Source organism: Scyliorhinus canicula, chromosome 6 (assembly GCF_902713615.1).
Source record: "Scyliorhinus canicula chromosome 6, sScyCan1.1, whole genome shotgun sequence".
Lineage (NCBI taxonomy): Eukaryota > Metazoa > Chordata > Chondrichthyes > Carcharhiniformes > Scyliorhinidae > Scyliorhinus > Scyliorhinus canicula.
Window position 1 is genome coordinate 154,038,346 of NC_052151.1, and position 16,969 is coordinate 154,055,314.

Genomic DNA, 16,969 nt, shown 5'->3' on the forward strand with positions numbered 1-16,969 from the left:
ACCCTGCCGCCGACAATGTCGCAAGCCACTATATCACTGATATTGAAGCGGGGTAAAGACCCGGAGGCGTGCGGGTCCTACAGGCCAATCTCCCTGATTAATGTTGACGCCAAGCTCCTGGCAAAGGTACTGGCGATCAGAATTGAGGACTGCGTACCGGAGGTGATTGGGGATGACCAAACTGGGTTCATGAAAGGTAGGCAGCTGGCGGCCAACCTGAGAAGATTACTTAATGTGATAATGATGCCCCCGGCGGGCAGGGAGGTGGAGGTACTGGTGGCGATGGACGCCGAGAAGGCCTTTGACCGGATGGAGTGGGACTATCTATGGGAGGTGCTCAGACGGTTTGGGTTCGGGGAGGGATTGGTGGATTGGATCAAATTACTATATCAGGCCCCGAGGGCCAGCGTCAGGACTAACAGAGAAGTGTCGGAGTACTTTAGGTTGTACCGAGGGACCAGTCATGGCTGCCCGCTCTCCCCGCTGCTGTTTGCGCTGGCCATAGAGCTGCTGCCGATTGCGCTGAGAGCCGCAGAGGGATGGAAGGGGATGGTGAGGGGCGGGTAGAACATAGGGTCTCTCTTTACGCAGACGACCTGCTCCTGTACGTGTCGGACCCAGAGGCCGGGATGGGAAGTATACTGGGAATGTTGAGGCAGTTCGGCCAGTTTTCAGGATACAAATTAAATACGGCCAAGAGTGAAATGTTTGTGGTCCAGGCAAGGGGCCAGGAGAACAGATTGAGAGGGCTACCATTTAGGCTGGTTGAGGAAAATTTCCGGTATTTGGGAATCCAGGTGGCACGAGACTGGGGCAGGCTGCACAAGTTAAATTTGGCCAGGGTGGTGGAGCAAATGAAGGGAGAGTTTCAGAGATGGGATGCACTCCCGCTGTCGCTGGCAGGGAGGGTGCAGACTGTAAAGTTGACAATCCTCCCTAGATTTCTGTTTGTTTTTCAGTGCATCCAGATCTTTGTCCCACAGTCCTTCTTCAAAAGAGTTAACAGGATGATTATGAGCTTTGTCTGGGCGGGAAAATCCCCGCGGGTGAAGAAGGCGATGTTGGAGAGGAACCGCAGCGAGGGAGGGCTGGCTTTGCCGAGTCTGATTAATTATTACTGGGCGGCCAACATCGCTATGATAAGGAAGTGGATGGTGGGTACGGGGTCTATTTGGGAGCGGGTGGAGGCGGCTTCGTGCAGGGGCTCCAGCTTGGCAGTCCTGGTCACGGCTCCTCTACCGCTGCCGCCGGCCAATACTCCAACAGCCCGGTAATGGTGGCGACCCTGCGGATATGGGGACAGTGGAGGAGGCATGTGGGGGAGATGGGGGTGTCTGTCTGGGCGCCAATCTGCGACAACCATCGGTTTGCCCCCGGGAGTATGGATGGGGGGTTTCGAGTATGGCGGCGGGCGGGGGTGGGAAGGGTGGGCGATATGTTCCTGGAAGGGAGCTTTGCGAGCTTGAGGAGCTTGGAGGAGAAATTTGGGCTGGTGAGGGGAAATGATTTTAGGTACCTACAGTTGCGGGACTTTGTTCGTAGACAGGTCCCATCTTTCCCATGCCTCCCGCCAATGGAGATCCTAGACAGAATAGTCTCTAGGGGGGAAGAAGGGGAGGGCAGAGTCTCTGGTATTTATAAGGTGCTCATGAGGGAGGAAGGGTCCCAGACGGAGGAACTGAAACTTAAATGGGAGGAGGAGCTAGGCGGGGAAATGGAGGACGGGCTGTGGGCAGAGGCCCTGAGTAGGGTAAATTCGACCGCGACATGTGCCAGGCTCGGGCTGATTCAATTTAAGGTCGTTCACCGGGCCCATATGACGGTGGCTTGGATGAGCAAATTCTTTGGGATAGAGGACAAATGCGCTAGGTGCGCGGGAGGACCGGCGAACCACGTTCACATGTTTTGGGCATGCCCTAAGCTGAGGGGGTACTGGGAGGGATTAGTGGGAGTCATGTCCCGGGTGCTAAAAACAAGGGTGGCGATGGGTCCAGGGGTGGCACTTTTTGGGGTTTCGGAAGACCCAGGAGTCCAGGGGGGAGAAAGAGGCCGATATTTTGGCCTTTGCTGCCCTGATAGCCCGGCGACGAATACTATTGGCGTGGAGGGACTCAATGCCCCCGAAGACTGAGTTGTGGCTTGTGGACATGTCGAGTTTCCTGGGTATGGATAAAATTAAGTTCGCCTTGAGGGGATCTGTACAGGGGTTCGCCCGGAGGTGGCAACCATTTATTGACTTCTTTGCGGGAGAGTGAGCGTCAGCAGGGGGTGGGGGGGATGGGGGGGGGGGGGGGGGGGGGTAGAGTAGAGTAGAGTAGGAGGGATAAAATGGCGGGTAGTACTGGTGGGAGAGGAGCGGGCTTGTGCAGTATGGTACGATTGAAGTATTGAAAGTACATGGATGTTTGCACATTTTTGCCTTTTTTGCTCTCTTTCTGCTGATGTCTGTAACTGTTTACAAAGCCAAAAACTACCTCAATAAAATTGTTTATTAAAAAAAAAGAAGCCATCAGGTGACCTCAGAATCTGTTTAGATCCCAAAAATCTGAACAAAAACATTCGCAGGGAACACTAGCCCATCCCCAAGCAAGAAGTGATAATATGTGAAATGGAAAACACTCGCATCTTCACCAAACTTGATGCTTCCCAAGGCTTCTGGCAGATGCAGCTCAATGATTCCAGCAGACTGTTGTGTACATTCAACACGCCGTTTGGATGATACTGCTATAATCGCATGCCTTTCGGGATCATCTCCGCATCCAAAATCTTTACAGAATCATGGAGCAGATGACGGAGGGCTTTGAAGATGTCAGAGCCTATGTGGATGACATCATCATATGGTCAACGACAGAAGAAGACCACATTGCTCGATTAAGACAAGTCTTCAAAAGAATTCACCAATTTGGGTTGAAACTCAACCAATCCAAGTGCACCTTCGCACGCTCATCTCTGACCTTCCTGGGTGACACTATAGCAGCACAAGTGTCGAGGCCGGATAATGAAAAAAATCGCTGTAATCCAGAACATGCAGCAGCCAAGAGACAAGAAAGCTGTGTTCAGATTTCTTGGATTCATCAATTTTCTGGGCAAGTTTATACCGAACTTATTAACAAGGACGTCAGCATTACGAAACGGGATAAGGAAGGACACAGGACTCAGATGTGACATGTGTCAAAACCGGCACAATGCAAGGAGCCACTCCAGCAGCATAAGATGGCTATGTCACCAAGGAACAAAGTTGGCATAGATTTATTTCACTCCATGGGTTGAAACTATGTTCATATCATTGACTATTACTCGATCTTTCCGGAAGTAATTAAACTTCCGGATCTCACGTCAGCATCAGTTATCAAAGCCTCCAAGGAAACATTCTCGAGGCATGGTGTTCCACAAACAGTCATGTCCGATAATGGTCCTTGCTTTGCGAGCTGGGAGTGGATGGAATTCTCCAAGAAATACAACTTTAAACACGTGACATCAAATCCACACTTTACCCAATCCAACGGCAAAGTAGAGAAAGGTATAGACATTGCCAAACAACTCATAAGCAAGGCCACTGACTCGAATTCCGACATACACTTGGCTCTATTATCATACAGATCATCACCGTTGAGCTCAGGGCTATCACCAGCTCAAATGCTTTTCAATCGAGATGTGAGAACGCTACCAGCGTTACACTTCAGCAATCCAGATCACTCACAAGTGCTTGACAAGATACAACACCAACATCACAAACAAAAGCAACACTATGACCAGCATGCAAAATCATTAGCAGTCAATGACATGGTTCGACTGTGATACCCAGGCGGAGAATGGTCCAACGCGGCAACAGTGCTATGACAAGCAGCGCCACGATCACACATTGTAAAGTCCGATGAAGGTGTGCTGTTTAGACGCAATCGACGAGATATGCTAAAGGTTCCACTTCCTGAACCTGTCTTTCGGACGTTAAATCGACAGGACTCACTCACTCGACAACACTTAACACCATCAGCCAGTGAACAGACGGACATTAAAACCTCACTGTCTCCATGTCCACTTAGGAGATCAACTCGAATCAGATGCACACCCAACCGTCTGAACCCGTGAACATTGGACTGATGCAATTATTGATTTCTGTAATGCATTTGCATATGATACCAACTATGTTTGTTCCATTCTAGTAACAACACTGAAACTATGTTGAAAAAAAGAAAAAAAGGGGGATGTAGTGATCTTTACATGGGTATGTTCATAAGGGGTCAATGGGAAATTGAAAGATCATTGGGGGCAGCACGGGCGGGTATAAAAGCAGGTGCAAGCGGCTCTCTGCCTCTCTTGGTGATTAGACTGCGTTGAGAGCAGGAGCATAGATCTAGCTCAGGGCTACTGGTGTAGTCAGACATAGCTACTGTATATAAACATTGTAATCTTTCGACTGGTATTGATCTTAAAGTAAGAACTCACGCAGTTGTTAAATTCTGTTACTCAATAATCTTTCAATACCTCTGGATGACTTCATCAAGGTGCAGAAACCCTCTGCAGCCATTGAATTGAGTAACGCACGTTACATACAGTAGTGCTACCAAACACACTACAGTAAGGTAACAAAAGAGGCAGTACGTTCATCTTGATCGTCTGCACTCTCCCCGCCTGTGGGAGTGTGTTCCATCTCTGCAAGTCCTTTTTAACTTCGTCCGTCAGGCTGGTCAGGTTCCATTTGTGGATCCCTGTCCAGCCATGAGCGATTTGGATCCCAGGTAAAACAGTTTTTTATACTTCTGAAACAATCATTTTAAAATTATGTTTGCTTGTCAACTGTAAATAGTATATGCAAAGTTAACGTAAAGATGTTTAACCAACATAATTATTGTGGTATAATACAATAATTGCATGAATATAATGAAGAAACAGTAACAAATAGAGGATATGCATTATTATATAGAAAGTATAGCTTGTAACAACAGTCGCAAATAGCTGCCGAGCAAGTTACATAAGCCTTTGTGGCACATTGCATTTTTAGTGACAGTTAAATGAGTTTTTAAGGTTTTTATAGCTGCTAAGTGGCGTTACTGATAAACAGAATTTACTACATAAAGTGAACATTGCCATTTCATTTCCAAGAGCTTTTACATAAGTTGCTACGAGTGGGAGGTTAAAACAGCACAACAGCCTCTGAATTGCAGCTGGGTCCTGTGTGAGGGATGAAGGAACTGTGCATCACCTTAACCGATAAAATTGAAGAATTATTAATGAACAGCAGTCTGACAAGGAAGTGTAAGTTAGTGAATAGTGAATTCAAATCTGATACAGAAAGTAAAACAGAGAAGGGGAAACATGAATATTGCTGAATGTTGCGAAAGCTTTTCATCTTGCACTTTTCCGGACAAATGCAGGATGCCAAATTTCAAACAGTCGCAATAATTTAGAGACAGGAAAAAAGAATGCTGAGTGGTTGACAAGTCAACTCTGATTGGTTGAGGTATTGTCGGAGAAAGCAATGGCGAACTATAGACTCCCCAAGCTCTGGGCAATTCAAAAAAGACACAAGGCTTGAACATATTCCTTTTGTTTGCAGTGAATGGGTTCCTGCGTCTGAATGTATGTTGCTTCTAGCAAGTGTAAATCAGTCATCTTATGAACTCAACTGATTATCTTAAATTAGTTGGTATAATAAATCCGAGGACGCTGACAGTAAACGTCATATAGATTTATTTACAAGTATTTACAAAGATCTGCATAACACAGCACATCACTCCCTGTGCAATCCTAGCTGGGAGTGTAATGTTTGTGTTGGATTTATATTACACGAACACTTGCAGCTAGAGCTATAAACAATTTATTAACATCCACTGTGGGTCAAATATATCCAAACAACAGATGAATAATACAGTATGAACATGCACAAGCAACCTCTCTCCCAGCTGCCTAGTAAGTCTGAGGTCACCTGACTCTTACATTCACTTCTATACTAATGAGACTCATAGTGGTCAGTCGGTGAATTACAACACAACCATGCTATCACTACAGGCAGGACTTGTCTCACCAGGTCGTGATCTGGGCCTGCTTTTAACCTTGCTCATAATGAGCCCCAGGTTGTAGGTCTCTGCCCATTACCTGGGGATCTAATACCCCACGAGTCCCACGGAGAGATCAATTAATGCTTCAACGTGGTCTTCTTGTGAGTTATGACATTCCTCTCCCCAAAGTCCGAAAGCTCCCCATCAGCCACCTATGGAGGGGGCCTTCTGTGCCGCTTCTCCCATAGCTGCACCTCTGCCTGTGGCGTCCCTGGGTCGGCATTTAGCCTGGTCGGCTGCCAAAGCATCACAGCTGGGACCTCAGAGCTGGACATGCTGTCGCACGCTGATGCAGACACGTCCGTGTGCATGTCGTCATCCTCATGCTGAATTGATGCAGCATCCCTGATGGCTGGGCCCTCAACTCGAGGGGTAGTTCATGATGTGGTGAAGGCAGGAACACCACAGGATACACCTTACACCCAGAATGCCTTGATCCACTGCAATTCACATACCTCCACAATCACAGCAGATGCCATCTTCCTGGCCCTACACTCATCTCAACAAAAAGGACTCCTATGTTAAACTCCTATTCATTGACTACAGCTCCGCCTTCAACACCATAATCCCAGCCAAGGAAATTCGGCATGTCCACATTGACTCTTACCAATTTTTACAGATGCACCATAGAAAGCATCCTATCGGGCTGCATCACAGCCTGGCCTGGCAACTGCTCAGCCCAAGACCGTAAGAAACTACAGAGAGTCGTGAACACAGCCCAGTCCATTTCGCAAAGCTGCCTCCCATCTATTGACTCTGTCTACACTCCCCACTTGGGAAAGCGGGCAGCATAATCAAAGACCCCTCCACCTGGCTTACTCACTCTTCCAACCTCGTCCATTGGGCAGGAGATACAAAAGCCTGAGAACACGCACTAACAGGTTGAAAAACAGCTTCTTCCCTGTTGTTATGACGCTCTTATGGACCGAACTGATCTTTTCACACATCTTTTCTCCCATTATTACCACCCCACACTGCCAGGAAACCCATGGATGGGAGTGCGTTGCCGGCAGGAAAAGTGAAACACAACAACCGAAAAATTCTGACCATTAAAACAAAGCCCTGTCCCTGGTGTACGTTAAAGATTCTTGAGGACTATTCGAAGAAGAACAAGGAGCAGTCGCTCAACTGGCCAAGATTATTTATTTCTCAACCATCACCACAGGTAGTTATTCCTTCAGCTGGCTAGGCCCTTGGAAGCTCTGGAATTCCTTCCCTCACTTTGTCATCTCCCTCCCTCACTTTCCTCCTTCAAGAGACCGCATAAAATCCATCTCTTTGACTAAACCTTTGATCCCTTGACCTGCTTATGTGGCTCAATGTCATATTTTGTGTTATAATGTTTCTGCGAGGTGCCTAATTGGGACATTAAAGGTGCGAGATAAATGGAAATTGTTGTGTAACCAATGGGTTAGTTAGAATGTGGAACATGCTACTATGTGGTGTAGTTGAGGCAAATTGTGTTTTATAGAAGTTTGACCTGTTCATGAGAGACAAATAGGAATAGAAATAGAAATGCTAAGAGGGTGAGGTGAAGATGGATGGAAGAAAGCTCATGTTGAGCCTACACCAGCTGGGCCAAATGCTGGAAATTCAATGAAATATTGAATGAAGTATTCCATTGCTGTTTGTGGGAGCTTACTGTGCACAATCTGTTTGCCAAGTTCTTACATTACCCATTACCGCAAAGAAGACACTTCAAAAGTGCTTAAGTGATTACAAAGCAGCACTAGGGTCCCAGGTTCGATTCCGGCTTGGGTCACTGTCTGTGTGGATTCTGCACATCCTCCCCATGTCTACGTGGGGTTCTTCCGGGTGCTCCGGTTTCCTCCCACAGTCCAAAGATGTGCTGGTTAGGTGGATTGGCCATTCTAAATTGCCCTTCGTGTCTAAAATTTCCCTTAGTGTTGGGTGGGGTTACTGGGTTATGGGGATAGGGTGGAGGTGTTGACCTTGGGTAGGGTGCTCTTTCCAAGAGCCGGTGCAGACTCAATGGGCTGAATGGCCTTCTGCAGTGTAAATTCTATGAGGATGCCGACTTCATGAAAGTTGCTTATTTGGTATCCAGGGAGATTCAACATTAGGTGATTCTAATTCTGTTCTTATAATGTGCATTATTGTGCAGTTTGAAAAAACAATGCCCCTTCCACGTTACCATCTGAACGTAATAAAGCTTTCTGCATTTGTTATCTCCAATAAAGAGGTGGTCCATTGTGAAAACTAAGTGGAAAGTGTGAGGAAGCGCTATTGGTTCCTGAGTTTTTAAAAATAAAATTGTTCACCGCAAATATCCAATGGCAAAGTCCAGTTGCAGGAGTTACATATTTTTTTATTACTGTTATGACATTTCATGACAGATTGAGAGCAGACATTCCCCAGTAGGTCCTCAATCCTCAGTTTCATATTTTGCTATTCTTTTCCAGAACTTCATTCAGTGATCAAAAAAGATGTGATCTCATTGGTTCAGATTGGATTCCTCAAGCAGTTTAGTTTCCCAGCTTTAGAACATTGCGAGGAGGTTGCAAAAAAGGACATAGAGAAGGGCAGGAATGAGGGATGTGAAGGGTTACTGGGAAGGGCAAATGTGCAGATGAGAAGATAGGGAAAGTGAAAAGACGGTCAAGCTTTAAGTTTTGTATTTAGCTTTCAAATTGCTTTTTCCATGCATAGTTATTCCATTTGTAGCAATAGTGTCTTTATAATTTTGTGGATGGGGGTGCCGCTTCTTCACAGATGAGGGATATCACATGCTTTGCGCAAAAATAAGGGGCAGGATTCTCCGAAATGGAGGCAGAGTAAAAACGGCTAGTGCCCACGCCCGTTTTGCGCCGTCGTGAACGCCATCGCGATTCACAACGGCACAAAATGGGCGTGGGCACTACCTATTCTGGCCCTCACAGGGGGCCAGCACGGCGCTGGAGCAGTTCACGCTGCTCCAGCCTACCTTCCCGGTGCCAACTGGGCACCGCACCAACCCGCGCATGCGCACCACATCAGTCCGCGCACGCGCGGGGGACTTCCTCAACGCGCCCGCCCCGACGCAACATGGTGTGGGGGTTCAAGGGCCGGCTGCGTACCAAAATAGGGCTGGGGCTAGAGAGGCCGGCCCGCCGATCAGTGGGCCCTGATCGCGGGCCAGACCCCACCGGAGGACCCCTCCCGTTGAAGGAGCACCCCTCTCCCCCCCCCCCCCCCACAGGACGCCCCCCCCCCAACTCTGTACACAGAGTTCCCGCTGGCTGCGAGCAGGTGTGGACGGCGTCGACGGGAATCTTCCGTCTCTGCACGGCCACTCGGCCCATCAAGGCCAGAGAATCAGTGGCCCGGCTGCAGACAGCTGCCCACGACCGGCGCCGCGCCAAACTCACCAGCGCAAATGGTGCCGATTCTCCGCTCTTCGGAGAATCGCATGCCGGCGTGGCGGCGGCGTGGCACGGTTATGGCGATTCTCCGGCCCGACGCGGGGCTCAGAGAATCCCACCCAAGACGCCACAGGTGCAATCTGTGGTTCAGCACATGTATCTGACTCGGAGTGGCAGAAATTGAAGCAATCCTGATTTTAGAGAAGAATGGGCACTTGTCTATTTTGGGCATAGAATAGAATCCCGACAGTGCAAAGGGAGGCCATCTGGCCCATCGAGTCTGCACCAACCCTCTCAAAGAACACTGTACCTAGACATAATTCCTCACACTATCCATGTAACCCCTCAATGTAGCATAGCCAATCCACTTAACTTGCACAACAGTGGTTGTCAGGCATATGTACGTTTGACCTCTGTTTGTAACCTTTCGAAGCAAGGTTCAGTCAGGTTTGCGAGTTCTTATTTATTTGACCTTTTTTGAGTGTCTTAACTTGCAGCAAGTCCTTTTCCTCTATTTCCTCTCTGCTTGGATCCCAGTCAAACAACACCTTTATATTGAAATTCTCTTCCTTTCAAATCCCTCCATTGCCTTGCCCCTCCCTACCTCTGTCATTTCCTTCCAGATATCTGCACTCCTCAAACTCTCACCACTTGTACCATCCCAATTCTAATTGCTCCTCCATTGGTGGAGCTATTGCCAAGGCCCCAAGCTTTGGAAATCACTAAACCTCTTCATCTTTATTTAATTTTCCTCCTTCATGATACTCCTTTAACTCTTTCACCAAGCAATTGGTCACCTAACCAAACATTTCCTTATGTAGTATGCATCATGCCTTGTTTTAGAATGCTTTTGTTACTCTAAAGGTGTTTTACATAAACATATGTTGTTGTTGCTGTTAGTGCAATGTCCCTGATGTCTTTCCAATGTTAAAAAAGAAACAGAAATAACTGTAGAAGGTTTCTCGGGATCCATTGTGACCACATTCAAGTTTAAAAGAAATACGGCCAGTGCATGTAAACAATCTAATATAAGACTGCCCGGGAATGATCCTGCAAAGGTCACTGAAGCTGATCAGACAAGCCCTCCCACCGTAGACCTGCAATTCTGGAACTAATAAGAGGACATTTCGGAACTTACCCCAGAGGTGGGTTACTGCGTGAATAATAATCACATAAAAATTTCATTAAATAGGATGTTGAAATATGTACACAAAATAATTGAATTCTGATGTGATCTGACAAGAGAGATGGTCAAGTCGTGAGACTTGTCCGGTGCAGCTAATGTGAAGAAATGATGAGTGAATAAAGAAACATGGAGCTGGATTTTACGGCTGCAGTTAACCGTGAGCAAACCCGTATGCAAGCATAAAATGCAGCAAAATGACACTGGGTCAGCAATCCAAAGTCATTCCGTCCATATCCGATATTATGAAAAGTGTGGAACTGGAAACTCTGCCCTCCATTTTTAAATAACCAATTAACGAGCTGTTGAACTTGGTAAACATCCAATTGCATGAAATTTTCCTTTGCATGTTCATTTTCAAGCAACGGACGGGAAAATATTTGAGAGTACTTTACGATAGGTGTGAGGAGATGGAAGTAAAGGCTTTCTTGTAAGACAATGGTTGTATTTTTCAGTATAATCTGCTGGTGACTTGGCAGTGTTTGTTTGTTTTTTGACCTGATTCATATTTTGAGCATGCCCTAAGAAGTAAGGAGATGGTGAGAGAGCAGATGGCTTTTAAAATTGTAGTCATGGCCGACTTCCTGTTCATGGTATAACCTCTCTCCCATGTGACATCCTGTCTCGGCTGCCAATTGGGTGTGGAGCCCTCCCGCCCCTCCACACCGCTAACTAACCATCGTCCACCACTAATAGGTCATCCAATGCACAATTCACCATGCGTGGAATTCACAATTCACCAGTGCAAGAATCACTTTTCATTCTGACTCCCTCGCGTGGCTGAAAACCATAAAATCCAGCCCGTAGGCTTTTCAACCTTGAAAAGCGGTGACTAAAGGGCCTCATGGAGGGATGCAGGATGGTAAAAAGGGCATCAATAATAAATCTGGAACATAATAGATGATTCACCATCATGCATTCCCTGAGGGAAGTGGCACCAATAGAGCTTGCAGCTCGTGATGTTAAATTTAACGGGTGGAAAATCACAGGCTGTATTCCAGTGAGTTCCTGAGATGCACTCATAGGAGCAGAGCTCCCCGCTTGAAGCACAAGTCAATAGAATTAGCCCTATTATTTCTAATTAACCTCTAACAATATGGGATCAAACCAGTGACATATATATTTCAAACTAATCTTCACACATGGTTCAACACACGGATACGGCATCTGGGTGATGTACAAAACAAAGATCACTGGAACATGTTGCAATTGGTGTGGGAACTCGGGATGATTTAGGAAAGTTGAATTACCTTTCTCGTGGTAAATATTCTTTGGTCTCGTAATGTAGTCGCTCACCATTAAATAGCGGATAATTGATAACTGTGAGTGATCACAATGTCAATTAAATGGAGGTGTTCCAGTAGGACAGGAATATTACACTGCAATGCAGAGCTCTGTCTGCCAGAAAAATGTGCCAATGTGTACAAAGCCATGAATTCCCATTTATTTCCCTTCAGAAAATGATCCAAAAACTGGAATATGATTCATAACTTTAAATTCATGAATGAGAATTGGGTAGGTTCCTCTACAGGTCTCCATGCTCACCTGCCAAACATTCCAATATTCATTTCTCCGGCAATCCAGTGTACAAGCCGGGGGAATTCTCCCCTGCACACCTTAGTTCTCGGTACAGAGACAGGCAACCTAATCTTGCTCATCACCTTGCTGTGACAATGGTCACACAAACTTCTGCAACATAACCAGTGGGAAAGAATTTGTCATTCATTAACAAGCAAAGGTACACCTTTGAGGCATGCTCTATTCCAGCAACATATTTTATTCATCAACCTCAAAATAAAAATTCTTACCAGTGCATACATTACAAACGGGCGGTAACTAGTGGGTTAATTGGCAACCTGCTGAGCTATGGGATGGCTTGTTACCTTTTCACCCATTAAACATCAATTGGCATTGACAAGCTGAATATACAATATGATGGCTTTGTTGCTGAGGACCATCTGACACTGGGAAGTGGTCGGGAGGAAAGGTTATAAATGGCCCTCCATCACAGTTTAAGAGATCAGCATCATTGAAATACTACAAAGAAAAGCCCAGAGGTAAGCACCTACGTGCTCATGTTTCAATCTAGAGACGTCATCGGCAATGTAGGGGGAATACTTCAAAAAGTTTGGCCCTGAAATTCTGTGGGGTCCATCCATTCTGCAGGCAGGAAGAGCTGAAAATTGATTGGCAGTTTGAAATCACTGCCTATTGGCTTGTTAATGGTCTTAATTGTTGGTGGGTGCACATGCAATTCACAAGCATGGCAGCCAACCTTAAAATCGTACGCATACGCGGTGACATCATTTGATAAAATTTTACATTCAGCTAGGTCAATCACATACATGATCCCTCAACATATTGAGACAGGTAACCAACAGTTTGATGGAGGCGGTCATTTTAAGAACGAAAGAGAGGTTTAAAGCAAAGAGCGACGTGGAGAGGTGAAGAGGTACAGGGGGGATTTTTAGAGCTTAGGACCTGGGCAGCTGAAGACATAGCTGCTGATGTGAAGTGATGAAAATTGGGGAATTGCATGAGTTCAAAATTGGAGGAGCACAGATATTTTGATGGGTTCTGGAGCTGGGGCAAGTTACAAAGGTAAGGAAGGGTGAAGTCATGGAGCGATTTGAAAAACAAGTATGAGAATTTTTTTAATGAGGTATTACTACACTGGCAATCAATGTAAGTTAGTGAGCACATTGGATGAAGGGTGAGCAGGACATAATGGAAGCTAAAATATGGGCTTCAGGGTTCAGGTGTGCTCCAGATGCAGAGGACGGAATATGAGGCCAACCAGAAGAGCATTGAATTAGTTAAATCTAGAGATAACAAAGTTATAGATAAAGGCTTCCACAGCAGATAAGCTGAGGAAGGAACAGAAACAGATAACATTACAGAGGTGGAGTTTACATTGGAGATTAAGATCTCATCCGGTATATTTTTTAAAATATATACAGAGATCCTCATTGCTATCTCATGAATTTTAAAACTGAACAAGACCCTTAAAATAGCTGAACCTATGTCAGTCTGTGCCCCTGAACAAAAAAATGCCACATTCCAGTTTTGGGAAAACTCACAACCTCGTTATCTCTGAGGAGCCACTAACAGCCTCTGTGGACTACATAGCCCAACTTCAAAGCGAGCTATACAAAGGCCAGCTGTATTTAACAACCCAGGCTGGCTAGAAAGAGGCTGATGGTCAGCTAAGTTAAAAGGCTCAAAAATATTTCTTTCAATTCAAAATGGCTGAGACATTTAGTAATCCTCAAAACACAGCACATTCCAAATGATGGATGCACATCCTTTTTAAGGGCGGTGTGGCGAGGTGGGGTCATGTGGCATGGGCCTCTGTCTTGCTGAACAAGTTAATATTGTCTTGCTAGCAGCCTCACAGACAAGGACACCTCCCAGGAAGAACATCTGGCCCCATCTGTTCTGCTTCTGCTGGAAATCCTGTATCACCACCTACAAGATTGATTCCTTTCCACATGCCTATCTCATTTTGTGAACTCAGCATCACTGGAAAAGTGAACTCTACAAAATTATTTTTCAGCCCGCTGACCTCTGTGAAGGAATACCTCATTGTACTTTGAATGTGGAACCCATATCAAACAATATTTATTTTCTTTGCGGTCTCTTTTGTACAAAACCAACTTCTCCCTATCACTCTTTTTACTGTATGAATGTGAGAGGGTGACATTGCAACTGTAATGAACTCCAATTGGCCAATTGGAGTATGAGCTCCCTCAATGATAGCTCATTGAGGGGGCCCATATAAGCACCTGTGTAGGCTTTGTGAGCCATAATTTCTTTTGTAAAGAAAATTGAGGGAGCTCATACTCCAATTGGCCAACCAATAAAGCCAATTGGAGTTCATTACAGCAACCCTCCTTTCTGCACTTGTGCGTGCAAATAAACTAACCCTTTGAGTTTGTCCTATCTTGAGTTTGTGGTGGGGTTATTAATGGAAAATTGGATCACACCCTTCTGTTCAGGATGGGTGGTGAGGGGAGAAATGAGTGCTGTTCAAATTAACCCTACCTAGTCCATAGCAATAGTCACAGTCACATATGATAAGAACATAAGAACACAAGAACCGGGAGCAGGAGTGGGCATTCTGGCCCTTCGAGCCTACTTCATTGCTGATCTTTTTGTGGACTCTGCTCCACTTACCTGCCTGCTCACCATAACCTTTTATTCCTTTACTGTTCAAAAATCTATTTATGTTTGCTGTAAAAAACATTTAACGAGGTAGCCTCAACTGCTTCACTGGGCCAGGAATTCCACAGGTTCACAACCCTTTGGGTGAAGAAGTTCCTCCTCAACTCTGTCCTAACAATGTAATTTGAGACTTTGATGCCAGCTGTTCTCGTGCTGTAGCAGGGGATGAAGCCTAATGAAGGGGCTCAAATATGGATTGGCTTGTTAGTCATGTAACAATACGGCAGTAATTGAAGTCAAAGACCCTTGCCCCTCTCCTCCTTGCCTTAATGATGTTTCATGCATCAAAGTAATTTTCCAGTATTCAATGAATAACAGTCATCAGGAGATGCAGGTTTAAGTGCAGCACCAGGCTTCTGTTATGACCTTAAGGAAAATGTTGAATCTGCAAGTGCCAAAGTCAAGATCTGCCAGCTGCTTCTGCTGGTTGTGGGCAGATGGTGTAACTCCAGTGGCTAGGCTGGTCTAGCGAGTGTGCCACACATTCACTTGTGCTGCGCTTTATCATCTGACCTTAACTGAAAATTTATGATATCCCTCTTTATTTAAGGTGTCAAAGTTGACTTCTGATAAGATTTACTGCCAAACTGTATAGCCAGCTCATTAGCATGGGCCAAGAGGGACAAGCTTTCAGAGCTGATCCTTGTCAGCGATAGTCTCTCAAATCAACAACATCCTTGCCTAGAAACAATTTTTTTTTTAAATGTGGAATGAATGTGTTTTTGTCTGATATCATTATCCTCTCTCTTGCATTTTGTGACCAGCTGAGGCAATTTACACCAGTTACTTAAACTGAATTTCACAATACAATCATTGAGATTTCATCCTCTGGATAAAACAACAGTCAGACAAGCAGATCTACTTATTGGAGGAAAGAAAATGCCAGCACCTGATTTAACCATTTTTGACATGTTTTATTTATGAATAAGTGCTGGTGGTACAGCACTTTGTTCCTCAGTAAGGAAAGGCAGGTTTAAAACCCCATTTCTTTCCTTTAATAGCTTTGGTATGATCATGGTGCTCAGAAAACTTTCTTAAATTTGGGGGCATTTTTTGTAACCAAATCCACAGAATATTAATGACAAGAGGCTTATGTGGGATTAGAAAGGCAAAGAAACAAGGAAATTTACTTATTTGCAATTAATTGTCGCTTGTTTGACAAGTCCGCCTACCTCAATAGCAGTGTGGTGTCAAAAACAGCATTTCGCAGGTCTTCTTAGTTCTTACTCCTTGTAACTCATTGTTTTTAAAGTGAGTCCTTCCTGTGTTGAATCCTTTTGTTGTTTCTCCCCAAAAGGCTTGTTTCCTAGTGCTCTGCATTTGTCAATTTAACTTTAATTGACTTGAATTTAAGTCGGTCAAAAGCAAAAGATGTTGACCCCATCAGAAATTCCTGCATTAGCTACTTTAAATAATTCTAATGAGGCAAATGTGGTTTTTGTGAATAGTTATAACACATTCCTGAATGATGTTGTGGTGAATGTACATCATGTAATTCACACTGTATAGTATTGTGTTCACACGGTATAGCATTGTGTCCTTGTGGGCTCTGTCAGTGAGCCGTTGCGCGGCTCTTCCCACAGTGGGAGATGAAGAGCTTGTACAGGGCTCCACCCTCGGCTCCACCCATGGCTCTGCCCATGGCCCCTTCCACTACCGGAAGTATAAAGTGCTGCAGCCTTGTGAGTCTGCCCTCGGTTCTTCTGGTCGCAGGCAGGCTCAGTTGTTAGTCTATTAAAGCCACAGTTTACTTCCTGTCGTGTCTCGAGTGAATTGATGGTCACATCAGATGCATGGATATATAATAGGACCACTGGACAATGGATCTGATAACTAGCTGTCAGGAGGAAGAATTTTGCATAGATCATCGAGAATCTGGTGAAACAGTGGTGACTCTTGATCAGTGGAACTTTTCAAATGCCAGGTGGAGTACACTTTATCCAAAATCTTCGGGGCCAACTGTATTTCAGATTTCAGATCATTTCGGTTTTTACGATACTACGTATGAAATTGCATTACAATAAGGTGAGACTAGCTATCCCCCAAGAGCCAACCAGTCAGCCTGGGGTGTCCCTCGATGATGCCAGAGATCTCTGACTGCCCCAAGATGTCGCTGTCGTGCACAGTCCCTCAGAAGAGTG